The 26,666-nt window shown below is 46.4% G+C and overlaps 1 pseudogene; it reads left to right on the top strand.

Moving 5' to 3' along the window:
• Nucleotides 1-13,340: 13,340 nt before the first annotated feature.
• On the top strand, nt 13,341-13,458 carry LOC124556100 (annotated as a pseudogene).
• Nucleotides 13,459-26,666: the final 13,208 nt, after the last annotated feature.

The following is a 26,666-nucleotide window of genomic DNA, read 5'->3' as shown; positions in this document are numbered from 1 at the left end:
AGGGAAGTTCCATGTAATAATTGTCTAATTCATAGGAGCTAATCTCCAGTTGATTCAGTCCGCAGCTCGTGATCGTGCAGTAGCGTTCTCGCTTTCCGGTCCCGGGTTCGATCCCCGGTGGGGTCAGGGATTTTCTCTGCCTCGTGATGACAGGGTGTTGTGTACTGTCCTTAGGTTAGTTAGGTTTAAGTAGTTCTAAGTTCTAGGGGACTGATGACCATAGATGTTAAGTCCCGTAGTGCTCAGAGCCATTCAGAAACGCCATTCCATTCCAGCTGATTCACCCTCTTCCTCCTCCCACCCCCACTCCCATTAGAATTTCAATGTATTTATTAAGTACGAAATTCCATTCCATTCTTTTAGCAAGAGCATGCGAGAGGTGTGCTGAGTCTCGACATAAGTAATGAATCCATAACAACCGATGTCACCGTACAGTCGTCCAGAATCCCAAGTAGTCGTTCCCATGGCGGGCCCTAATGTTTGAATTATCAGTTCAAATAGGGGTTAATGAGTAAGTTTTATGCTGGTTTAGTAAGACCTCGCACATACGACGAACAGCGATACTGCGCTAGGCAACACAACTGAATGACCACTTTTATAACCTCCGTATTTCTCTCTCCTTGTGATGCAGAAATTTTAAATTTGTCTCAGTGGTGCCTGCAACCTTCTTCTGTAATCCTACAAAATCGTGTCTCCTGAGACGACCCCCTCGGTTTCGGCGAAGCTTCAAACAGCAAACAGCAACACATGCGAAAAAAAGGCCACAGTTCAGAAGTTCATGTGGAGTGCAAGGTGAGCCAGTGACGCCACACTGGGCCCGTATTTCACCACAATTCTGCCCAACGCCACCGCGGACTTGCCTCAAGACGGGTCGTCCGTCACACCCCCTCTTCCCCACGTTTCATCCCTACTCTTGACGTCTCTTGGCGGTCGGAACTCCGACGCCCAGAGTTGAAATCATGCGGTTTTCCTATGGGTGGCGGTGGAAAACATTTCAGACACAACACTGCTCAGAAAAAGCGTATCATTGACACTAACTGTTCCCACAGGATACTTGGTTGACAACGACGATCTTTGACATTCTGACGCCTCCCGAACGACTCAACCGTTCTCTAAGGAAGTCGTGAGCCTGCAACCACACTACAAGTGTTCCCGCCCTTTTGGAGAGTAGCGTGACCACAATTTTCGCTCTGTTGTACAGGATGGAACCACAAGGGGCTGTTCCAAAACACTGAACGAAATTTGAATGTCATTCGAAGAAGCAAAGCTGTTTCATGATTTTTCATTTCTACTGCGGCGTGATCACGAGAGTTGTGTGTATGGGGCGTGTGTCTGAGTGTGTATTTGTGGGAGTGGGAGGGGAAGGGTTGCGTCATTGTCACAGTCGGAATGAAACGGCGCCAAAGGTTCCCTGTGAGGCCACACACTTCCACACTTCGGCAACGCCCACTATGACACCTGCGCACCTTTCTTGGGCACTTTAAGACTGTCGCTGTGGAGATAGAGTCAGTTGTTGATTCCAAGGCGCCGCGCCAGCGTGACATCACTCAGATTTCGCATGTGGCCAGCAGGCGCTAGTTCAACGACGTAGGACCATTCAACTGAGGTCTATAACAGTAACAGAACTAAAGTACAAACTGCCTATTGGCTTCTGTCTCGGGTTCTTCGGCCGACGTTCATCTAATGATTTTTCTGACGTTTCGGCAGCACGAGTGGCTGGCATTGTCAAAACTTCACCCTCCATTGCCGGTGGTGAACTGGAGCCGAGCTCGCGGCCGCAGACTATATGTATCAGGCGCGCCAACGTCCGAGGGCTTCTCCGCGGTCATTTCCGGTGCGGTTCTCCTCTTGCTACCTGCGACGGTCGTTCGCTGCAGTACGGGAAGCCAGGATCCGTTTACCTTATGGCTTTCGTCTTTCTTGTTGAAACTGTTCGCGTGTTTTTGTATTTCTACAGCTTCTCTAAACAAGCGCGTGTGATAGTGCTTCTCTACAGCCAGAAATGTTATGTTGGCATGGAAGTAGAAAAAGACAAGAAACTGCCATTTCTAGATGTGCTGGTCACAAGGGACGGCGAGAACCTGGGACACAGCGTGTATCGAAAACCGACACACACGGACCGATACCTGCACAAACTGTCAAACCACCACCCGAGCCAGAAAAGAGGCATGATTAGTACGCTCGTAACGAGAGCAGGACGAATATGTGAGCCGCAACACCTCAAACGAGAAATGCAACACCTGGAAACTGTTCTGAGGAGCAATGGGTACTCCACAAATTACATTAGAAGTGTAACAGAGCCAAACACTCGGCGAAGTAAGGAACCAGAAAAAGAAATGTCGCGTACGGCCTTTCTGGCATACATTCCCAGAGTGACGGACAGAATCGGCCGTATATTGCGCAAACATGGCGCAAAGACGATTTTAAAACCGACAAGGAAGATCAAAGAGTGTCTTAGATCGGCGAAGGAGAAAAGAGACCCACTTGCTGTGGTGTCACCGCCAGACACCACACTTGCTAGGTGGTAGCTTAAATCGGCCGCGGTCCATTTAGTACATGTCGGACCCGCGTGTCGCCACTGTGTGATCGCAGACCGAGCACCACCACAAAGCAGGTCTCGAGATACGGAATAGCACTCACCCCAGTTGTACGACGACTTTGCTAGCGACTACACTGACGAAGCCTTTCTCTCATTTGCCGAGAGACAGTTAGAAAACCCTTCACCTAAGTCCATGGCTACGACCTAGCAAGGCGCCATTAACCGTATCTGGAGATAGTCTTATTTGTATTATCAAGAGCGATGTACCACAAGGATAGAATAAAGTTAAGTATTCGAGGAGCTGCATACTTTTCTTATTAGAATTCAATACTTATCCTGTTCCAGACTTGACGCCAGTCGGCGTGTGTGTACGCGTGCCTTTCGGCTCCCTTCTCAGTGTGGCGAAGCTAGCTTGTTACGCCACAACAGATTGGCGACGAGGATCAAAGGATCGTGTTCTTTCTACTTGCTTTGCTCTGATTTATTTGTGTCATGACTTCGCCACAATCTCCAGATGTACTGTCCGAATTTTATCGCTTGCAGAATCAGCAGACGCAGGCGTTATTGGATGCCCTGGGACAGCTCGTCCAGGGTCAACGTGCGCTGCAAACCGATGCGGCCGCCGCCGCTTCATCGCTACCGCAGCCACAACACGCCGTTGCACCGTCCTTCCGTAATTTTGATTCAACCCAAGAAACGTGGCCAGAATGGTCCCGACAATTTGGATTTCATCTCGCCGCCTACAGAATTCAAGGTAATGAGCGGCAGCCGTTTTTGCTTTCTTGTGTCGGTGTGTCCACCTACCGTGTGATAGTGAAACTGTTTCCCCGACGCGACGTAGCAACTCTGTCCTACGAAGAAATTTTGTCTGCTTTAGATGCCTATTTCAAAGAAACAGTCAATGTCGTTGCAAAAAGGTATACGTTTTTTCGTACAAAACGTACGGCCGGTCAAACTAATAGGGAGTGGGTAGCAACATTGCAAGGACTTACTAGGGAGTGTGCATTTGAATGTGACTGTGGCCTTCCTTATTCAGATACAATGGTATGTGATGCAATTGCACAGAACGTTTCTGATGTTCGCATACGGGAGCAAATTTTGAAACTAGTTAATCCCTCCCTTCAACAAGTGATAGACATATTGGATAGACAAGACACACCTGACTGTGCTCAGGACTCTTTTGAAACTTCGCCAGCCGTGTGTAAATTGGATAGGCAAGACATACTTGACTGTGCTCAGGAATCTTTTGAAACTTCGCCAGCCGTGTGTAACATTGACCGGCCTGCTGGGCGCGCTGCGCGGCCCGGTAACCGGCCCTCGCGCACTTCGACGCAGCTGCCGCCGCGCTCTAAACCAGGTGTGCCGCGCCAGCACACAAATGCAGTGAAATCATGCCCGCGGTGTGCTACTAGACATTCGCGTGAACATTGCCCGTCACGCCAAGCTATTTGCTTTTTCTGTCATAAGAAAGGACATGTTCAAAGTGTTTGCCAGAAAAAGCTCAGATCAGACAATCACAACCATTCCAGGCCCTTTGCTTCGCGCCGGAATCGAACCAAGGACACTCAGGCTCGTGGACCTTCGCCCATGGACATTCATGTAGTTACTTCCACCCCGTCCAGTGCCACTTTCTCTAACAGTGACTGTGTTCGTCCCACAAAAAGTGTGCGTCGACGTCGCCGGAAATCACGTCAATTAGCAAGTGATTCTGTACCTGTATCAGTTCAAATTGCACAAAACAGTCGCTCTTGTCGTCAGCAGGACAATAAACTTTTTGTAGATTTGGACTTTAATGGCAAGGTCATACCATTCCAGCTCGATACCGGAGCTGCAGTTTCATTGCTCAATCACGACACGTACAAACAACTGGGCAAACCTCCGTTGCGTGCCGCAAATGTAAAGCTAACTACATATTCAGGACAGAAAATTCCTGTGATAGGACAGTGCACTCTTCTTGCAACATACAAGGGACAAACAAAACTTGTGTCATTTTACGTTCTTCGTTCTTCTACTGCAGTGAACTTGTTTGGTTTAGATTTATTTCAGTTGTTTAACAGTCTATTGTAAATCGGGTCCTATCAGTGAACCAGACTGTGCCTTCAGACAGTGTTTCTCGTCTGTGTGAAGAATTTGCAGACATTTTTGCACCGGGCCTTGGTTGCGCTAAAAACTATGAAGCACACTTGGAACTGAAAGTGAACGCGCAGCCGAAATTTTTCCGAGCGCGAAATGTTCCCCATGCATTGCGTGATGAGGTCGCAAGAACATTAAACGATTTAGAATCACAGGGTGTAATTGAACGTGTGCAAGCTTCTCTCTGGGCCTCACCCTTAGTAATTTTGCCAAAACCTTCCGGTAAACTGAGACTTTGTGTGGACTTCAAGGCAACTGTGAATCCACAAGTAGTGACTGCAACTTTTCCCTTACCCCGCCCGGAAGATCTTTTTGATAAACTGTGCCCGGGTAAATACTTTTCGAAGTTGGACCTAGCAGATGCGTACTTGCAAATCCCAGTGGACGCCGAATCGGGGCGCGTCTTGGTGGTTAACACGCATCTTGGTTTGTACCGCTTCAAAAGACTGCCATTCGGGTGTGCATCCGCCCCTGCATTGTTTCAGCAATATTTACAAACTATTTGTGCGTCGGTCCCTAATGCTTCGAACTATCTGGACGATATTGTGATCTCCGGAAAGACAGCCGACGAGCATTTAGCACACCTCCGAACATTATTTCAGGTATTGCGACAAAATGGTCTTCGCTTGCGGAAGGACAAATGTGTGTTTTTTGCTCGGGACTTGCCGTATTTGGGACATGTCATCAATGCCCAAGGCATACATCCGAGTCCAGAGCACCTCCGTGCCATACATGATTTGCCTTCACCACAAAATGTGAAGCAGCTACAGAGTGTGTTGGGTAAAATTAACTATTATCATCGTTTTCTGCGCAATGCCTCTTCCATTTCAGCTCCGCTTCATCGCTTACGCCGTAAGGGTGTTCCGTTCGTCTGGACGACGGAATGTGAACGCGCCTTTCGCCAGTTGAAATCGGCGTTGCTTTCAAATACTTGTCTTACGCCATTCGATCCCCAGAAACCCCTTTTGTTGATGGTAGATGCATCGGATTTCGGGATCGGTGCGGTGCTTGCGCACAAAGTTGGCTCGCATGATCGCCCTATTGCCTTTGCGTCAAAATTGGTCTCGTCTGCGCAAAGAAATTATTCACAGATAGAGAAAGAGGCTTTGGCTCTCGTGTTTGGTGTTACTAAGTTCCATGATTTCTTGTATGGTCGTCACTTTACCATCATCACAGATCACAAACCTTTGACGTCGCTTTTTCATCCGGACAAGCCTGTACCTCCGCGTACAGCGCAGAAATTCATTCGCTGGTCTATTTTCCTCTCGCAGTACCGCTACGATATCTTGTATCGGTCCACTGCTAAGCACGGAAACGCCGATGCGTTGCCCCGTTTGCCGGTTGCTGAGGATAAAGCATTAGATTCTTCCGAACTTGCTTGCATGTTCATTGATTCGGAAACAGATGAAGTGGTCGAATCGTTTCCGATTGATTTTCGTCGTGTAGCTACAGCCACAGCTGCTGACCCTGTCCTTGCTACCGTTTTGCGATTTGTTGCTACGCAATGGCCTTTGTCAAAGTCTCGGATCGAGGATCCGTTGGTTCGCAGATTTTTTGCTCACAAGGAGAGACTTTTTGCTCGACGTGGTGTTTTGTTGTTGCGTTCTGATAATGATCAGTCCAGAGTCGTGGTCCCAAGTTCGTTACAGTCCTCTGTTTTACGGCTTCTTCACCAAGGACATTGGGGTATAGTGCGAACGAAACAACTTGCTCGTCAGTACTGTACTTGGTTCGGAATCGATGCTGCGATTACGAATATGTGTTCCTCTTGCATGGCGTGTGCCGAACAACAATCCGCACCGCTGCGGAAAGTCTTTGCATGGCCACAAGCCACTTCCCCTTGGCAACGCTTGCACATACACTCCTGGAAATGGAAAAAAGAACACATTGACACCGGTGTGACAGACCCACCATACTTGCTCCGGACACTGCGAGAGGGCTGTACAAGCAATGATCACACGCACGGCACAGCGGACACACCAGGAACCGCGGTGTTGGCCGTCGAATGGCGCTAGCTGCGCAGCATTTGTGCGCCGCCGCCGTCAGTGTCAGCCAGTTTGCCGTGGCATACGGAGCTCCATCGCAGTCTTTAACATTGGTAGCATGCCGCGACAGCGTGGACGTGAACCGTATGTGCAGTTGACGGACTTTGAGCGAGGGCGTATAGTGGGCATGCGGGAGGCCGGGTGGACGTACCACCGAATTGCTCACCACGTGGAGCGTGAGGTCTCCACAGTACATCGATGTTGTCGCCAGTGGTCGGTGGAAGGTGCACGTGCCCGTCGACCTGGGACCGGACCGCAGCGACGCACGGATGCACGCCAAGACCATAGGATCCTACGCAGTGCCGTAGGGGACCGCACCGCCACTTCCCAGCAAATTAGGGACACTGTTGCTCCTGAGGTATCGGCGAGGACCATTCGCAACCGTCTCCATGAAGCTGGGCTACGGTCCCGCACACCGTTAGGCCGTCTTCCGCTCACGCCCCAACATCGTGCAGCCCGCCTCCAGTGGTGTCGCGACAGGCGTGAATGGAGGGACGAATGGAGACGTGTCGTCTTCAGCGATGAGAGTCGCTTCTGCCTTGGTGCCAATGATGGTCGTATGCGTGTTTGGCGCCGTGCAGGTGAGCGCCACAATCAGGACTGCATACGACCGAGGCACACAGGGCCAACACCCGGCATCATGGTGTGGGGAGCGATCTCCTACACTGGCCGTACACCACTGGTGATCGTCGAGGAGACACTGAATAGTGCACGGTACATCCAAACCGTCATCGAACCCATCGTTCTACCATTCCTAGACCGGCAAGGGAACTTGCTGTTCCAACAGGACAATGCACGTCCGCATGTATCCCGTGCCACCCAACGTGCTCTAGAAGGTGTAAGTCAACTACCCGGGCCAGCAAGATCTCCGGATCTGTCCCCCATTGAGCATGTTTGGGACTGGATGAAGCGTCGTCTCACGCGGTCTGCACGTCCAGCACGAACGCTGGTCCAACTGAGGCGCCAGGTGGAAATGGCATGGCAAGCCGTTCCACAGGACTACATCCAGCATCTCTACGATCGTCTCCATGGGAGAATAGCAGCCTGAATTGCTGCGAAAGGTGGATATACACTGTACTAGTGCCGACATTGTGCATGCTCTGTTGCCTGTGTCTATGTGCCTGTGGTTCTGTCAGTGTGATCATGTGATGTATCTGACCCCAGGAATGTTTCCCCTTCCTGGGACAATGAAATCACGGTGTTCTTATTTCAATTTCCAGGAGTGTAGATTTTGCTGGTCCATTCTGGAATGCTCGATGGTTGGTTCTGGTAGACGCCTTCAGTACTTTTCCTTTTGTTGTCCGGATGTCTTCCACGACGTCCTCCGCCACCATACAAGCGTTGTCTGCTATCTTTTGCATTGAAGGTCTTCCGCAGACTATTGTTTCCGACAATGGCCCACAATTCATGTCCGCAGAATTTCAGTCATTCTGCAAGGCCAATGGTATTCAACATCTGACATCCGCGCCGTTTTCGCCTCAGTCAAACGGTGCCGCTGAACGATTGGTCCGGACTTTCAAGTCACAGATGTTGAAGTTGAAAGAGTCGCATTCTCGGGAGGACGCATTGTTGCTCTTTTTGTCTTCGTATCGCTCTCAGCCCCGAGATGGTCGCTCGCCGGCTGAGTTGCTCCACGGTCGTCCTCATCGAACCTTGATGTCTTTGCTGCATCCGCCGCATCAGGTTCCTGTGCAGCGGCAGACTCCTGCTTTTGCTCCAGGCGACGTTGTATTTTATCGCAACTATCGAGGTTCACGGCGTTGGCTCGCAGGGCGCATTCTTCGCTGCCTCGGTCGCGTGATGTATTTGGTTTTGGGGGCCTCTGGTGAGGTGCGTCGGCATCTCAATCAGCTGCGCCTCTGTCGTCGCACGGGTTCTGCCGCTCCCCGTCTGCTTTCAGCGACGGTGCCGTCCGGTCAGCGCCCTGGGGACCCATCTACTGGCTCACCTCATCCCCAGGTGTTACCGACGATGCCTTCCATTTTGCCCCATGGCGACGCGCCGCCGCAGCCGCCGCCGCCGCCGCCGCCTGTTCTCCCGCCGGCGCCGCCCGCATTCGACGCTTCGCTGCAGCCGCCAAGCGCCTCCCTGGGGCACGCGCCGCCGATCGCTTCCCGTGACCAGCTGTCGTCCGCCATGGAACTCTTGCCCGCTCCGGACCACATGACGTCATCGCGCGTCGGGAACCCCGACGCAATGGAGGTCGACCCTTCGGCCCCTCCTGTCTCATTACGGGCGCATACACCGCATGTTGACGTGCACCCTGGACTAGGTTTTCAGGCGTTTCCTAGCTCCCCTCGGACCGAATGGCCGGATGCGGGTGGCACAGCCTCGCCTGTTGTTAGGCTCCCCACCTCATCGCATACGTCAACGTGGGGTCCTCCCCACGGCGGGCGGAAGCCTTATAGCACGACCGTTCGCCGATTTTCGGGGGAGGAATGTGGTGTCACCGCCAGACACCACACTTGCTAGGTGGTAGCTTAAATCGGCCGCGGTCCATTTAGTACATGTCGGACCCGCGTGTCGCCACTGTGTGATCGCAGACCGAGCGCCACCACAAGGCAGGTCTCGAGATACGGAATAGCACTCGCCCCAGTTGTACGACGACTTTGCTAGCGAATACACTGACGAAGCCTTTCTCTCATTTGCCGAGAGACAGTTAGAATAGCCTTCAGCTAAGTCCATGGCTACGACCTAGCAAGGCGCCATTAACCGTATCTGAAGATAGTCTTATTTGTATTATCAAGAGCGATGTACCACAAGGATAGAATAAAGTTAAGTATTCGAGGAGCTGCATACTTTTCTTATTGGAATTCAATACTTATCCTGTTACAGACTTGACGCCAGTCGGCGTGTGTGTACGCGTGCCTTTCGGCTCCCTTCTCAGTGTGGCGTAGCTAGCTTGTTACGCCACAACACTTGCAATGTCGGTAATATACCGTACACCATGCACATGCGGAAAAGTTTATGTCGGAATGACTGGACGATCCATTAACACCAGGATCAAAGAGCATAAGCGACACTGCAGGTTGGGGCAGGTGGAGAAATCGGCCGTGGCAGAGCACGCACTGAATGAGACCGACCACGTAATAAAATTCGCCGACACGGAAGTTCTGGCTGTAGAGAAGCACTATCACACGCGCTTGTTTAGAGAAGCTGTAGAAATACAAAAACACGCGAACAGTTTCAACAAGAAAGAGGAACGCCATAAGGTAAACGGATCCTGGCTTCCCGTACTGCAGCGAACGACCGTCGCAGGTAGCAAGAGGAGAACCGCACCGGAAATAATCGCGGAGAAGCCCTCGGACGTTGGCGCGCCAGGTACATATAGTCTGCGGCCGCGAGCTCGGCTCCAGTTCACCACCGGCAATGGAGGGTGAAGCTTTGACAATGCCAGCCACTCGTGCTGGCGAAACGTCAGAAAAATCATTAGATGAACGTCGGCCGAAGAACCCGAGACAGAAGCCAATAGGCAGTTTGTCAACAAGTGGCCACGAAAGCCTTAACAATTTTGTAGAACTAAAGTATTTTATCACAATTGTCAGTGTAATCTGAGTAATAAAAAGAGAATCCATTTCAGGCTGTGAAAGAGGAGACTCCTTAGGAGATGGTAGATGAACACTAGAAAAGAGTGAAACCAGTTTTGATATAAGCGACTGTAAGTAGGTACGGATCGTTTCTCATTTCGCAGCCATTAGTGGTATCAGCTTCGAAAAGCAAAAGACCTCTTTTGAGGGATCCATTACTGTTCGATTTCACTGCTGGAGATAAATCAGTACAAACGTTAACAACCATAAAATACATAGGTGTAAACGCGTAGTGCGACCTAAAGTAGAATGACTAAATAAAACGAGTTGTGTAAAATATCTAAGAGTAACCGTTCGGAACTACCTAAAGTATATCTTTACATATAATGCAAATCTAACTGTTCGAAAGGCAAAAGTCAGTATGAGGGGGTTTCCCAAGTATGGATGTAGATCTAAATGTACGAGAGATATTCGGAAAGTAAGGAACGATAGGTCGCGAAATGGAAACCACAGTGAAAATCAAAACTGTTTTATTTGCAACAGTTCACTACAAGTTCCAGCTACTTATCTCCATAGTCGCCTATCCGACTTAGACGTTTGTCGTAGCGTTGCACCAACATCCCAATACCCTCGTTATAGAAGGCAGCCGCCAGTGCTTTCTTCTAAGTCTCTACTCTGGCCTACAGTTCGTTGTCTGTGCCAAAAAGTTGTCTTCATAGCCAGCGGTTCATGTGAGCAGAGATGTCTCCCTCTGACAATTACGGGCTGTATTGTGGGTAATCAAACGGTTTCCAATTGAAAACGATGCAGGAGCATCTACATTGCCCCTGCAGAATGCGGCTGAGAATTGTCTTGAGGAAGAAAACGCACGACAGTTATGTAATGTTGGCTGTCTAGCTTGAGACGAAATTTATCGCCAGGCCCTCTTACTTGGCGGGAGTCACTATTGATCTCGGTATCTTTATGTGTTCCCTGTGTGCTCAAGACTAAAAAGAACGACGTAACGCGATCGATGGGCATGCTAGAGACACTGACCAACACCTGTGCAAAAGTTCATCGGATTTTCACTGTGGTTTCCATTTCGCGACCGATCGTTCATTACTTTCCGAATAACCCTCGTATTCTGAAGGAGTGGATCTGAAATCCCTGAATGGTCATCAAGATTTTGGTACCTAAATCATTAAAGCAGTGTGCCACAAGTCTTCTCTGGAAAAGACGGCGGTGTAATGCCTTCGGCGTCCTTGGTCCTTGTACGTTTCAGAATGTACTGTATCTCTGAATCACACGCTGTCGAGAGAACTTCACCGCGATGCTTCCTTCGTGGCTACATATAAGGTAATTCGGAAAAGCATTAAAATCCCTGCGAATATCAAGATCATAGCATTACTCGAGATTTCCTCCGAATATCTACGAGAAGAAAAAATATGTAGATCCTCAGAAGGGCTGTTTTGCAAGTCAAGTTTATATTTGTAAAGTGATTTTTTTCTTCTCTGAGAAAAAAAGCTTGTGAAAGATCATTGCTTATTCTCTTACCCATTCTGGTGGGTATCCTGCTGTGTATAACTTGAAAGTTTCTTTCTTTTTAAAACAAAACAAATATCTTCCTTCGTCTTGTGCCGTTGTTACGCTGCCTATGAATTTTTATTTCTATTACAGAACTTTGTTTTCTTGCCGGCGTCCGATGTGTTTTTCTACAGTAAATACTCTGTCTTGTTTTATCTGAATCAACAGTTCCTGTGTACGCCTGATTATTTACTCTCTTCTCTGGGTTAACTGTTGAAATCTTACCGCCGCCACCTCACTTTCACTTTCAGAAAACCTTTGTCTTCTATGAAATACGATTGTCTCGTTTGTAATAGAATATTACGCAGTATATTTCCTGTCACATTTTTCAGGACCGTACTATTGACAATGTTACGGAGAGAGGAGGTAATTGATGGTGCCACGTTTTGAACCACAGAGTACTAACAAAATCATTTTAAATCAATATAATAGAAAAAATACAATGTTTCCAAGGGAATAATTGTTGCCGTGTTAAAATACCTGTATAGCATAACCAGTCGCCTTTATAGAAGCGGTAGAGGCCCTTTCGAAACCGTTACCTTGATGCATAAAATGTTAGATGTTATCTTCGAAATAGAAGCAAGTGAGCATAGTTTCTGTTCATACAACAGAAATAGAAACTATGGCTAGACTGCAGAGGAGTAAGTGCAGCCGCCTCTTTGACTGCAGGTACCCACAGGGTATTTAGTGAGGGCACCAGCGTCCAGGTTCACTGTCCCGAAGTTGGGAAATAATTTGTGTTCACGTTTTATGAATCTTTGATACTTGTTTACTTTGATTCACGGCTCTTGCTGGCTCCTCTTTCGTGAGGCTTCGATGCCAGAGGTTCTCTACCTGGACAACACGGAATTCTTAACGATAAATAAGCTGCCTTTTAACGGATATCTTTTCCGACATAAAACAATACAGTGCATTTTCAGTGATTAATTACAAAAGTAATGGTGAGTGTATATATGTTGTACATTTTTGACTCCTTTTTTGTTTTGTACTTATTTGTGAATGAAATTTAATGTGTCCTACATATTTGTTGTAATGTTTTAAATAACTTAAATTGCGTGCAATTTAGATGTAAAGAATACTCTCCGGCCCGACAGGAAAAGTTTTATCCGCGCAGAATATTTTTAATGAGGAAGAGGCAAGTGCAAAGGATTGTTGTGGGGACTCGGTAACGTAACGAGTGGACAGACGAGGGAGAGGGCCTGTCGTTTAAAGAATAGCAATTTAGCGGTAATAGGGGCAAGTTCTTTATAGTGAAAGTCATAACTTTGTATATATACGACAGAAATACAATATTGAGTCCGATGAAGCAGTATGAATACGCAAAAAAAAAAGCGGAAAGGACCATTAAAATAGTTTAACTAAAGAGGAGCTGGGAGAGGTAAGGTATTAGGAAATAATAAAATAAGATCCATACCAAAAAAGACTTTTATTCAGAAATATAAAATATGTGCATGTTTTAGCACACCTCTAGCAAGTATGATAGAACCTAATGTATTCGCAGTTTCGAATGTGGACAACTATCAGCTGTATAACTCCAACGGTCTTGCCACAGTGGTAATACCGGTTCTCGTCAGATCACCGAAGTTAAGTGCTGTTGGGCTGGGATACCACTTGGATGGGTGACCATCCGGTCTGCCGAGCGCCGTTGGCAAGCGGGGTGCACTCAGCCCTTGTGAGGCAAACTGAGGAGCTACTTGATGGAGAAGTAGCGGCTCCGGTCTCGGAAACTGACATACTACCGGGGTAGCGGTGTGCTGACCACAAGCCCCTCCATATCCGCAGACCGGCCGTGGTCGGCGAGCGGTTCTAGGCGCTTCAGTCCGGAACCACGCGGCTGCTACCGTCGCAGGTTCGAATCCTGCCTCGGGCATGGATGTTTGTGATGTCCTTAGGTCAGTCAGGTTTAAGTAGTTCTAAGTTACGGGGACTGATGACCTCAGATGTTAAGTCCCATAGTACTTAGAACCATTTGAGCCATTTGATTTTCCATATCCGCATCCGGTGACGCCTGTGGGCTGAAGATGACACGGCGACCGGTCGGTACCGTTGGGCCTTCATGGCCTGTTCGGGCGCAGTTAGTTATCAACTGTATAACTGAACGACGACAACGAAAATTTGTGCCTTACCGGGATTCGAACCCAGATTTCCCGCTTATCGCGGGTTGTCGGCTTACCATGTAACTACCCGAGCACGACTTCTGGACAGACCCTAACTTCCGAATGTCTGCAGCCCGTTGTCTGATGGAATATTACATAGTATTTCGGAGTAATATAGGCACCGTAATATCGTATTTATCCACCGTCAACGGGCAGGCGACTTTCAAGTAAAATGTCTAACCTATACAGGACTATACATTATGGATGTATCTTTACATGCTGTACACATGTGGTTGCCGACGTATGGAAGTCTGGGTCTGGCCGTCACTCATGCTCGGATAGCCTAATGGTAGGGCGACCGCTCGCAATAAGCGGGGAATCCGGGTTCGAGTCCCGGTCCGACACAAATTTCCATTGTTGTCATTCTAATATGCAGCTGATGCTGTCCATATTCGCAACTGTGAATACACGTTGCCTATTTCATAATGGCTCTGATCACCACTGTGCTTGTTCCTTGGGACATGCATGCATGTAATGGCACTGGAACATGGTGACTACGATAGCTTTAACACTTGTATCAGGTAGATAATAAAATTTTGCATTTTGATATTGAACGTTATAACATCAGTTGATATCAAGCTGTCCAATGGCTGTTTTACCGCCTCTAGGGGCAAGTATATATGAGTTAAGACAATGAGGACAACATCTGGGATTAGCAAAATTACCTACTAATAAAGTTGACACAAACGGGAGTTAAGTCAGGTTCCGACCAAGCAGTGAGCCACTAATCAAAACGGTATAACAACTCAAATTTAAATAAGGACAGCAGTTAGTCGCAAAATTCGTCATTTATTGGAGCTGATGTAGATGTCAGTATTACACTGCGATGATCGGTACATTTTCCAAGGAGTGACATAGGCTCCAAAGTGCCAGAGCATAAACAACAATAAATGACACTTACGTGGTTTGGCCGACAGGGTGGGCAAAGATCTGCGATTGTTTGCTGATGATACCATGGTGTACGATAAGGTGTCGAAGTTAAGTGGATGTAGGAACAATACGACTTAGACAGAATTTTCAGTTGGTGTAATGAATGGCACCTAGTCCTAGATGTGGAAAAATTTAAGTTAATGTGAATGAGTAGGAAGATCAAACCTGTAAAGTTCGGATACAGTATTGCTGGTCTCCTGCTTGACACAGCCAATTCGTTTAAATATCTGGGCGTAACGTTGCAGAGAGATAGTGGGATGAACATTTGAGAACTGTGGTAGGGAAGGCGCATGGTCGACTCCGGTGTATTGGGAGAATTTTGGGAAAGAATGGTTCACCCGTAAAGGAGACCGCCTATAGGACGCTAGTCCGACTTATTCTTCAGTACTGCTCAAGTGACTGGGATCTGTACAAGGTCAGATTGAAGGAAGACATCGAAACGGTTCATAGGCGAGCTGCTAGATTTGTTACCGGTAGGTTCGAACAACACGTAAGTGTTACGGAGATGCTTCGGAAACTCTAATGGGAATCCCTAGAGGGATAGCATCGTTCTTTTCTAGAAACGCTTTTGGAAAAATTTAGAGAACCGGCATTTGAAGCTGACTGCCGAACAATTCTACTGCCTGTAAGATACATTGCGTGTAAGGACCACGAAGATACGAGAAATTAGGGCTCATACGGAGGCATACATACAGTCGTTTTCCCCTCTCTCTGTTTGCGAGTGGAACATGAAAGGAAATGACGGGTAGTGGTAGAGGGTACCCTCCGCCATGCATCGTACGTTGGTTTGCGGAGTATGTATGTAGATGCAGATGTAGACGTACGTCCCCTAAAGGCTTATGTCCTTTATTAGTGTTTATGCTCTGGCACTTCCGCAAATATGTCACATATGTCTGTCTGTGGTAATTTCGTCGACGATGGCAATACAATAGAAATCTAGATGTGTGCCAATAAATGACGGATTTTGCAACTGACTGCTGCGCTTCTTGAAATTTGAATATGCAACGATCGCTGCGCACGAAAGGATGTAATGGATTCCAGCTTAACTATAAAACTTCTTTTTATATCTGCCACTATCTTTATTATTTTTATTTTCATTATTACTATTATTATTATTATTATTATTATTATCTCCACTATTAGTGGTAGCAGCAGCAATAGTACAACTACTGCCAGTATTAAGTTTATTAGTTCATACTCATTTATTTACTCATATTGTACCTACAGACACACAGAGCATTGTGTTACCATATTTCATATTAAAATTATTTCTTATTTCTTTTTTGACTATTATCCAAGAAAGGTAGTGAACGTGTGAAGCTCTCGTCCGATGTAAGAGAGTGGCTCATCGCCCTAATCACATCATGTTAAATAAATGAACAGATAAAATAAATAAAAGTAGGAATAGAGGCCAATGGTCAAAACATGTACAAACAAAACTCACTACACAGCTGACGTCAGTGATAAGAAGTGGCCAATAGTGAAAATCTTGGAACATAATGCTCACTCTATAAGAGAAATAGACAATAATAACAATATGTGTTAGGGAGGGCTAACAATGAACTTGAACCAGCATACTCAGACTAAGACACAAATGATCTCAGTGGCAAGTAGTGAGTAATTACTATTAGTCTGATCCCGAACCACATGCAGCTCCAATTAGGAATGACTAGTGTCAAACAAGTGGGCAATGATAAAAAATATATCAATAAATTCAAAAAAAGACCATCTGGCTTACACTAACAAAGTATTTGTAACAAACAGACGAAATCCTTAGTGAAGTATATAACATGCGCCCTTGACAATTTAAACAAAAGATATGCAAATACAAATAGAACCAGAACACCGCAGGGGACTAAATTAAAACCAAAAAATTATACTCATGTTATAGACACAGCTCACAATCTCTGTAAATCATCCACAATGCACAAGACACAAAGGGTCACAAGCGCACATAAGTATAAAACGTAACAACCGGTAAACACGTCTTACTAAGTGGGTCGATTGGAGTACAGAGTGCAGGCGCCCTGTAGCACAGACTACGAGGCACACCAGACAAGACCATGTGCTTTCGCTGCTCCACTTTGCCTGTATCTGCAGATAATAAACCGCAGGGCGAAACCAAGATTGTCTTGCAATGCGAGAGCCGTTTGTCCCAGCCAAGTGCATGCAGCAATCCAGACTTTCGCTCAAAATACGACCCGTTTCCGCCAGATGCTTGCAACCATTAGATCTCTCTATATCGCCAGTCGATCTGTTTGATGCCTTTCCTCCTGCTAGTGGTAAGCATCGACTGAGGCCAAGCTGATCCAGAGAGGGGTAAGTCAAGAACATGAGTGGGACCCCGGCGGAACGCTGAATCAGACTGTTACTTGGCAACCAGCAGACAGGTTATATTGTGCTTTCCATCGGATATCGAAAGCGCGAATGGCTCAACTATTGTAGCAGCTCTGTTGCAGTAAAGGCGAAGTTTTAAAAGGGATACGATTTTGATATTTCAGCGAAGAAGAAGAGGGGATGATTACAAGAAAGGAAGACGCAAAAGATTTCAAGACTATATGATCTGTAGGGAAATCGACGCAGAATATCAGAAGGTTATCAAGACATACAATGTACGAGAAGAAACAGTAATCATTACCAAACTTACGTATACAGAGAATTCACTGAGGCAGTGTACTAAGCAGTTATAGGCTTTATTACGGCTGAGGAAAGTTTGTGAACTACAGATATAATGTAAACTGTGTTATGAAAAATGACTGTGTAGCATTTTCTTTTTTTTTTTTTTTTTTTTTTTCGAGAATTTGGACAGTCAACGGACTTTATATTCTTAAATGAGTTATTGTGAGGACTAAAAGATGCTCCTTGATATGGAATATTTATAAGGCGACTATACACCACTTAAATTTATCGATTATCTTTCGCCCATTGCTATGCACATAAAATAGTACCCTCACTTAACCTCGAACAGTCCTATAGACACGCTCTTTCTGCAAGAATATGAAAGATCTTAACAGTGAGAGCCGTATGACAGGACAGTGGATCAGACTGACATCGGGAATCTGGCACGTCGCCATCTTCTATTCTTCTTCTTTTGGACCACGTAACGTCTGCCCTCTAACGACTCCAATGACTGCTACAGAAAGAGTATCTCAGGTGAGCTAAGGAACTATTACAGTGACTCATCTCCGGCACCGGACATTGCTTTCAGCATATCTGTAAACGTTAATCTCGTAGCACACTTTCCACGTGAACACGAACTGAACAATTGGTATGTACAATGTTGAAGCAAGATATGTATGACCTGGCTTTTTTAAAAAAGGAGGAAACATTCCATTAATTACAAATTAGTGTCTTGGAAGGATGCAAAGGAAATAGCGGTGAATTAGTACGACAATTAACGGATGTTCTGGATAAAACTATGAAGTTCGGCATCAGATCCGGGGAAGGTAAGTTCGGCTGCGACCACCTTCTGTTGTGCCGTTACAGTATTTCGGGCTGACAGAGTTGTTTACAGAAACAGCTCCCTCGTATAGTCGAGTTAAGCGAATGCAAGCACTGTTGAAACATTTCCGAAATCTCTTGACTGATTTAGTTGGAGTGGCAGCAAGTGTTGAAATTAAATCTGGAGTGACCAATCTTGAGAACCAAATTACTGGGATTAGTCAGTGCTTTTCGGGAACTAATAAGGAAGTTGCGGATGTGGAAGACTATGAGCGTCAGCTGGATGATGGCGGAAGACTTACTCATCCAGGTACGTTATTTTAAAAACTCTTTGATAGATTGGAGGATTTTTGTGGAGGAAGGTGACATGAATCGTTCTGTCAGTTCCACAAGTGTTGAATGTGTTACATTTGATGTAAAATGGCAGAGTAATGGTAAAGCACTGGGCAGTCCAAATCATTATTTGTTACGCGTAATGGCAGTTACGATAAAAGGCAGCTTATTGCAGTTACTTCAGGAGGCAATTAATGTGGTCATAATTTTACACATTTTAATAAGGATTTGGTGTAGCAGACGTTAGTAGGATACAAAGGAGTGTTGTGACTTTATATTTAGTATGCACTGAAGCGCCATTAGTACAATGCACTCCAAGTGGGATAAAACTAGAGAATTGACAGCACAGCGTTTTGAAGAGTTTCTCCATGATTTTTACACTGTGGATCAGTTGATGAGACGTTTTCAAGCCTTGGCTTACGTTGATATTAGAAGGAAGGAAATTAGTCACAAGGTGCCCCCTTTAAACTGGGTTGATGCTTCTGAAGAGAGGAAGGGTAAACACATTAAATTCTTTAATTGTGGCAAGCAGTGTCATAATACCACGTATTACTGGCAAAGGTCACAGAACTGGGAGCTGTTATCACTACCTGAAAAGGGTAGAATCAATAAAAAGATCTGCAACAAGGTAACAGGATTTGAGGCGTACGCAACAAGATTCAAAAATATTTGCCTTTCGTTCATTGTCATAAGAATACTGAGTCAGTTTGTGCCCTCTTAGTTTCCAGCAGTAACATCAGTGCTTTAGATGAGGGCTGGTTTAAACAAAAACAGTCTCCATGAATGGGGTCCGTTAAATTCACAGGAAAGGAGCTATACAGTTGCCAACAGTACTCAGATTGGAGTGAAAAGAGTCGTTTATGTAAAGCTTAGAATTAATGTTGATACTGGAAAAACATCAAGCTACATCTGATTCGTCAGCATGTTGTATTTTGAGATCAACTTTAATGAGAGAACTAAGCTCAATAGTTAGAAAGAGGAATGATACGTGGTTGTAGCACTGAGAAGTATAATGCAGAAACGTGGTGTAGTGTGCAGCATTTGCATCACTCGTACAACAGGAAAATTAAGGACATTCGTCGAGAACTTCCACATATGTCAACCACCAAATGAGGATTAACACCACTGACTGAATATGAAATAGAAGTCAGCAATAATTTGCTTGCACACAAACCCCTTGCTGCTACTCACCTCTCGTATAAAGGAACTTAGGGCCACTTTGAAAATACTGTTAGACCAAGGACTTATTTGCCCATCTAGCTCACTTAGGCTGCCCCTGTTTTCTTAGTCCCAAAAACAAATGGAGATAGCTATCTTGTGGTTCATTTGCGGAAGTTAAACAGAAAGATTGTCTGACGTCCGATCCAACTCCTGCTTCGATTGGTTTAATGTCTGACGTCCGATCCAACTCCTACTTTAATTGGTTTAGTGGTACTCAAACTTTTATGACATGCGATTTAAATCAAACCTACTATCAGATTCCATTAGCCGATGACTCCAGTAGCCTGACAGCTTTTACGACCATTTGGTTCAAATGATTCAAATGGCTCTGAACACTATGGGACTTAACATCTCAGGTCATCAGTCCCCTAGAACTTAGAACTACTTAAACCTAACTAAGGACATCACACACATCCATGCCCGAGGCAGGATTCGAACCTGCGACCGTAGCGGTCACGCGGTTCCAAACTGAAGCGCCTAGAACCGCACGGCCACACCGGCCGGCTACGACCAGTTGTAATTGAATTCACCTGCATTCTTTTTAGCGTGATCACTGGGGTCGCATCTGTCACAAGTTGTGAACATGGTATTTTCTGACATAGTATTTAATTTGTAGATATTTTCCACAATGATTTAATTATTTAGAGTCATAATTCGCAAGAACACTTACAGCACTTCAAAGAGGTTTTGAGGTGACTCAAGGAAGAGGACGGGCATTTAACACAACGAAACCGATGTTTGCGTCTACTAGTATGTGGCTTCTGGGACATGTACTTTCCCAGAAGGGGTAATAGTAGATGCGGATTGAGTTAAGGCGAGTTTGACGTTTGCCACACCCAAGAATATTAAGGTAAGGAAATTTCTTTAGGAAATTTATCACTGAATTTGCTTATAAGGCTGCTCTGCTGAATCTATTGAGGAAAAAGGCTCAAAAATTTGAGTGTTGCGATCGATTCCTAGGAAGTGGCGATTATAGCACTGAAGCAGTCATTGAGTGCAGCACCTTTTTCAGCATTACCCGATTTCAACAAACCTTCTCTAGTGCAGTCAGACTCAGCTATGTAACGTCTTGGGGCAGTTTTACTGAGGAAGACCGGGGAGGGCAGCAAGTTATTTATCATTTTTAAAGGGGTATTAGTAAGCTAGAGAGTAAGTGCTCATCCTACAAGTTGGGGGCGCTAGCAGTGTTGTTTGTTTTAGAAAATTGTAAGTATTACAACGAGGTCACTGACTTTACATTAGAAACGGACAACCAAGAGTTAAGGTGGGATTTAGCTTCACCATGGAAAACTGTCCGGATAGCTTTTTGGACCACCTGAACCATAGCTTTTAAATTAAAGGTACGTAAAAATTAAATGATCGTATGGTTTTGTTGGTCGGAGGTCCCATTTGGGTTCAGTCGCCCAGCGCAAGTCTTCTTTCAGTCAGCGCCACATTGGGCGACTTGCGGCCGACGATGATGATGAAATGATGATGGAAATGGAAATGAGCGTTTGGCGTCATTGGCCGGGAGGCCCCTCGCGGGGCAGGTCCGGCCGCCATATCGCAGGTCTTATTACATTCGGCGCCACATTGGGCGACCTGCACGCCGGATGGGGATGAAATGATGATGAACACAACACAACACCCAGTCCCTGAGCGGAGAAAATCTCCGACCCAGCCGGGAATCGAACCCGGGCCCAGAGGACGGCAATCCGTCACGCTGACCACTCAGCTACTGGGGCGGACCATGAAATGATGATGAGGACAACGCAACGCCCACTCCCTGAACGGAGAAAATCCCCAACCCGGCTGGGAATTGAAACCACGCCCAATGCATGGTAGGCAAGCAAGTTACCACCCAGCAAAGCAGGCGGACTCAAAGTAGGTAATACACTTGCTAATGAGAATCATGTAACTGGCAGCTTAAGTTAGTTGTTTGGAAAGAAAGGCAATGAGCAGGACACCATTTTGCCACGGGTCAAGCCCCAGCCCATCAACCTTATACTCAATGAACTCCCCGCTTTGTTCCAGGGTACCCTACAGGACCCTTAAATTTAAAAAAAAGTCAAAGAAAGGTTAGGAAGTGGGGATGTGGTAAAGTTGTTTGTTGTATCTCCCAGAATGATGGAAAGCCTAAGATTGTTATTTCAAACATATCTGTGGTCTACAATTTTTATTATTTTCACATGTCACTACGTGGAGGACATTTGAGACTGGTTAAGACCCAAGCGAAAACAAGTGCCAAATTTATTTGTGAAAATATTAATGTGGAGATTAGGAATAGAGTCAAATTGTGTAGATCTGTGCAGTAATTAAGGCTCCCCAGAATTCTAAGACCGGATATTTAGCATCTAAATCAGTCGAAAGACCCTTCTAGAAATTATATATTGACTTTGTAGTCCCCTTCCCTGAATTTAGCCAACGAGTTTCTGAGGTTCGCGTGGTTTTTTTCCAGACGGTGACAACTACCCAGGTCATTATTTTCATCATGGCAGCAAAACCAGCAACCGTTACAAAATTGTCTCGAATGGAAAACAGCCGACAGTTACGTTAATTATGTTCATTCTAAACCTTGACCGTGGTTTCTGCTATAGTAATATAGCGTTCTTCAGAAGTCCTAAAAAGTGATCAAAATAACATCTAGACCAGTAATACAATCTATACACAAACAGATATAGTGGCGGAGGACATACGGTGCCTTATGTAGTTTTACTTATGATCGAAACAGCCTAATGTCTGTTGAAGTTACTTTATTTTATTTATCTTGACACAGCCGCTGGGCTAAGATGTTTTTCGTTTTTAAAAGCTTATGTAAGTAGTATGTTATCACATAAGTAATTTTAGAAGTTTATGTAGATTGTATTACTGGTCTAGATGTTATTTTGATCACTTTTTAGGACTTCTGAAGGAGGCTATATTATTATAGCAGAACCCATGGTCAAGATTTGGAATAAACATAATAAGTGCAACTGTGGGCTATTTTCCATTCGAGACAACGACCCAGGTGGCTACAGAAGGCTTGGAAAGCATAGTGTTTTTGGACTACGCCAGGTAATTGTAACGGATACTGCGACTATATTGACTTCTAGTGCCTTTAGGAGGTAGCGCATTCGACTGGAAACCCTATGTGCGAAAAGGTAAGAGGTGTTTAAGGGAGCTTCTGACTGATAACTGCGCATCACAGTCGTGATCGGTCAGGGTGGAATAAGTTCTGCGTTGGCTGATGATGGCTTTCAGTACTGCAAAGTATGAGGTCCACGAGGCCACCCTGGCTGAGATGCTTCTTGTGTTTAATGTCACTTCATCTTTGACAAATGTATGGTACAACATCTCCTGGTAAGATCATTGTCACGCCCTCCCTATTGTATTGAATGCATGTGCCCCTGGCGATGTTGTCAACTGTTTTCAATAGCCTTAAGTGGGTTTTAACTGATAAATTCTAAGTCATCTTAATTTTATTGCGATATTAATACTAATTTACTTTCAGATTTCCATATAAATTTTAAACAGACTTGCCAATGTTAAGGATGAATAAGTAAACTGAATGCTATTGAAGGTATTATAGCGTATGGCTGTGGCCAAAATCAGTTTGCATTTATGTATGTGGGGGCCACAGTAGAGATGTCAGAGCATGTCTGGCAATTTTGGAATGGTTTCATGGTCTATTGCTTTTAATGATTTTCGTTATTGCATTCAACTACACATTTATAATTTTTTGACGTATGGAGATCAAAACTGTTAAATGTTACATGATATTACTTTTAAATAAGCTTGCGTCTGACAACTATTTTGCAACTGATTTCAATTGTACACTCCTGGAAATGGAAAAAAGAACACATTGACACCGGTGTGTCAGACCCACCATACTTGCTCCGGACACTGCGAGAGGGCTGTACAAGCAATGATCACACGCACGGCACAGCGGACACACCAGGAACCGCGGTGTTGGCCGTCGAATGGCGCTAGCTGCGCAGCATTTGTGCACCGCCGCCGGCAGTGTCAGCCAGTTTGCCGTGGCATACGGAGCTCCATCGCAGTCTTTAACACTGGTAGCATGCCGCGACAGCGTGGACGTGAACCGTATGTGCAGTTGACGGACTTTGAGCGAGGGCGTATAGTGGGCATGCGGGAGGCCGGGTGGACGTACCGCCGAATTGCTCAACACGTGGGGCGTGAGGTCTCCACAGTACATCGATGTTGTCGCCAGTGGTCGGCGGAAGGTGCACGTGCCCGTCGACTTGGGACCGGACCGCAGCGACGCACGGATGCACGCCAAGACCGTAGGATCCTACGCAGTGCCGTAGGGGACCGCACCGCCACTTCCCAGCAAATTAGGGACACTGTTGCTCCTGGGGTATCGGCGAGGACCATTCGCAACCGTCTCCATGAAGCTGGGCTATGGTCCCGCACACCGTTAGGCCGTCTTCCGCTCACGCCCCAACATCGTGCAGCCCGCCTCCAGTGGTGTCGCGACAGGCGTGAATGGAGGGACGAATGGAGACGTGTCGTCTTCAGCGATGAGAGTCGCTTCTGCCTTGGTGCCAATGATGGTCGTATGCGTGTTTGGCGCCGTGCAGGTGAGCGCCACAATCAGGACTGCATACGACTGAGGCACACAGGGCCAACACCCGGCATCATGGTGTGGGGAGCGATCTCCTACACTGGCCGTACACCACTGGTGGTCGTCGAGGGGACACTGAATAGTGCACGGTACATCCAAACCGTCATCGAACCCATCGTTCTACCATTCCTAGACCGGCAAGGGAACTTGCTGTTCCAACAGGACAATGCACGTCCGCATGTATCCCGTGCCACCCAACGTGCTCTAGAAGGTGTAAGTCAACTACCCTGGCCAGCAAGATCTCCGGATCTGTCCCCCATTGAGCATGTTTGGGACTGGATGAAGCGTCGTCTCACGCGGTCTGCACGTCCAGCACGAACGCTGGTCCAACTGAGGCGCCAGGTGGAAATGGCATGGCAAGCCGTTCCACAGGACTACATCCAGCATCTCTACGATCGTCTCCATGGGAGAATAGCAGCCTGTATTGCTGCGAAAGGTGGATATACACTGTACTAGTGCCGACATTGTGCATGCTCTGTTGCCTGTGTCTATGTGACTGTGGTTCTGTCAGTGTGATCATGTGATGTATCTGACCCCAGGAATGTGTCAATAAAGTTTCCCCTTCCTGGGACAATGAATTCACGGTGTTCTTATTTCAATTTCCAGGAGTGTAGTTAACAGGGAAAAAAATAAATTCTTAATAAAGCTTGTCTCCAGGTTGTTGTAGCTTGCGCACTTCAAAATTCACACATCAAAAATGTTTTCCATTAGCCCGGTTCCTAGAACCCCTGAAGATAGAAGTTGACTGTGGATGTTGTATCACAGACACAGTACCTTTGACTGTTTAGAGATGTCACTAAATTCGCCGAAAGATGTAAACAACAATGTATGAACAGCGCCTATTAGGCGGAGGTGGTCCGACAGCCCAGCAGTTCCACTCATTCCACCAGGAAAGAGGGCCACAGCTCGTATTCTTTGTAGTTCAACCATGCCTACACGGTGAATACCTCGGTCTGATCGCTGTCCGCATTGTTACTTTGTGCCAGGACGAGCTCTCAACAAGGTAAGTGTCCAGGCGTCTCGGAGTGAAACAAAGCGATGTTGTTCGGACATGGAGGAGATACAGAGAGACAGGAACTGTTGATGAAATGCCTCGCTCAGGCCGCCCAAAGGCTACTACTGCAACGGATAACCGCTACCTACGGATTATGGCTCGGAGGGACCCTGACAGCAACGACACCGTGTTAAATAATGCTTTTCGCACAGCCACAGAACGTCGTGTTACGACTCAAACTGTGTGCAATAGGCTTCATGATGCGCAACTTCACTCCCGACGTCCATGGCGTGGTCCATCTTTGCAAACACGACACCATGTAGCACGGTACAGATGGGCCCAACAACAAGCCGAATGGACCGCTCCGGATTGGCATTTCGTTTTCTTCACCGATGAGTGTCGCATATGCCTTCAACCAAACAATCGTCGGAGACATCTTCGGAGACAACCTGGTTAGGCTGAACGCCTTAGACACACTGTACAGCGAGTGCAGCAAGGTGGAGGTTCCCTGCTGTTTTGGGATGGCATTATGTGGGGCTGACGTACGCCGCTGGAGGTCATGGAAGGCGCCGTAACGGCTGTACGATAAGTGAATGCTATCATCTGCCCTATAGCGCAACCATATCGGGAGCATATTGGCGAGGCATTCGTCATCATGGACGAAAATTCGCGCCCCTATCGTGCACATCTTGTGAATGACTTCCTTCAGGATAACGACATCGCTCGAATAGAGTGGCCAGTGAACCCTATAACATGCCTGGGACAGACTGTTTGTGGACGTGACCCACCAACCACTCCGAGGGATGCACGCCGAATCGCCGATGAGAAGTGGGGCAATCTGGACCAACAGTGCCTTGATGAACTTGTGAATAATACGGCACGACGAATAAAGGCATGCGTCGATGCAAGAGGACGTGCTACTGGGTATTGCAGGTACCGGTGTGTACAGCAATCTGGACCACCTCCTCTGAAGATCTCACTGTATGTTGGTACAACATGCATTGTGTGGTTTTCTTGAGCAATGAAAAGGTCGGAAATGATGTTTATGTTGATCTCTAATCCAATTTTCTGTACTGGTTCCGGAACTCTCGGAACCGAGGTGAAGCAAAACATTTTTTAATGTGTAAATGTGTAATGAATGGTTCACCCCCGCATTTAATTTAGCCCATCTCAACACGCTT

The sequence above is a fragment of the Schistocerca americana genome, chromosome 1, assembly GCF_021461395.2.
Source record: "Schistocerca americana isolate TAMUIC-IGC-003095 chromosome 1, iqSchAmer2.1, whole genome shotgun sequence".
Taxonomy (NCBI): Eukaryota; Metazoa; Arthropoda; class Insecta; order Orthoptera; family Acrididae; genus Schistocerca; species Schistocerca americana.
Note: the sequence above shows the minus strand (reverse complement) of the source record. Positions and strands in the feature narration are given on the sequence as shown.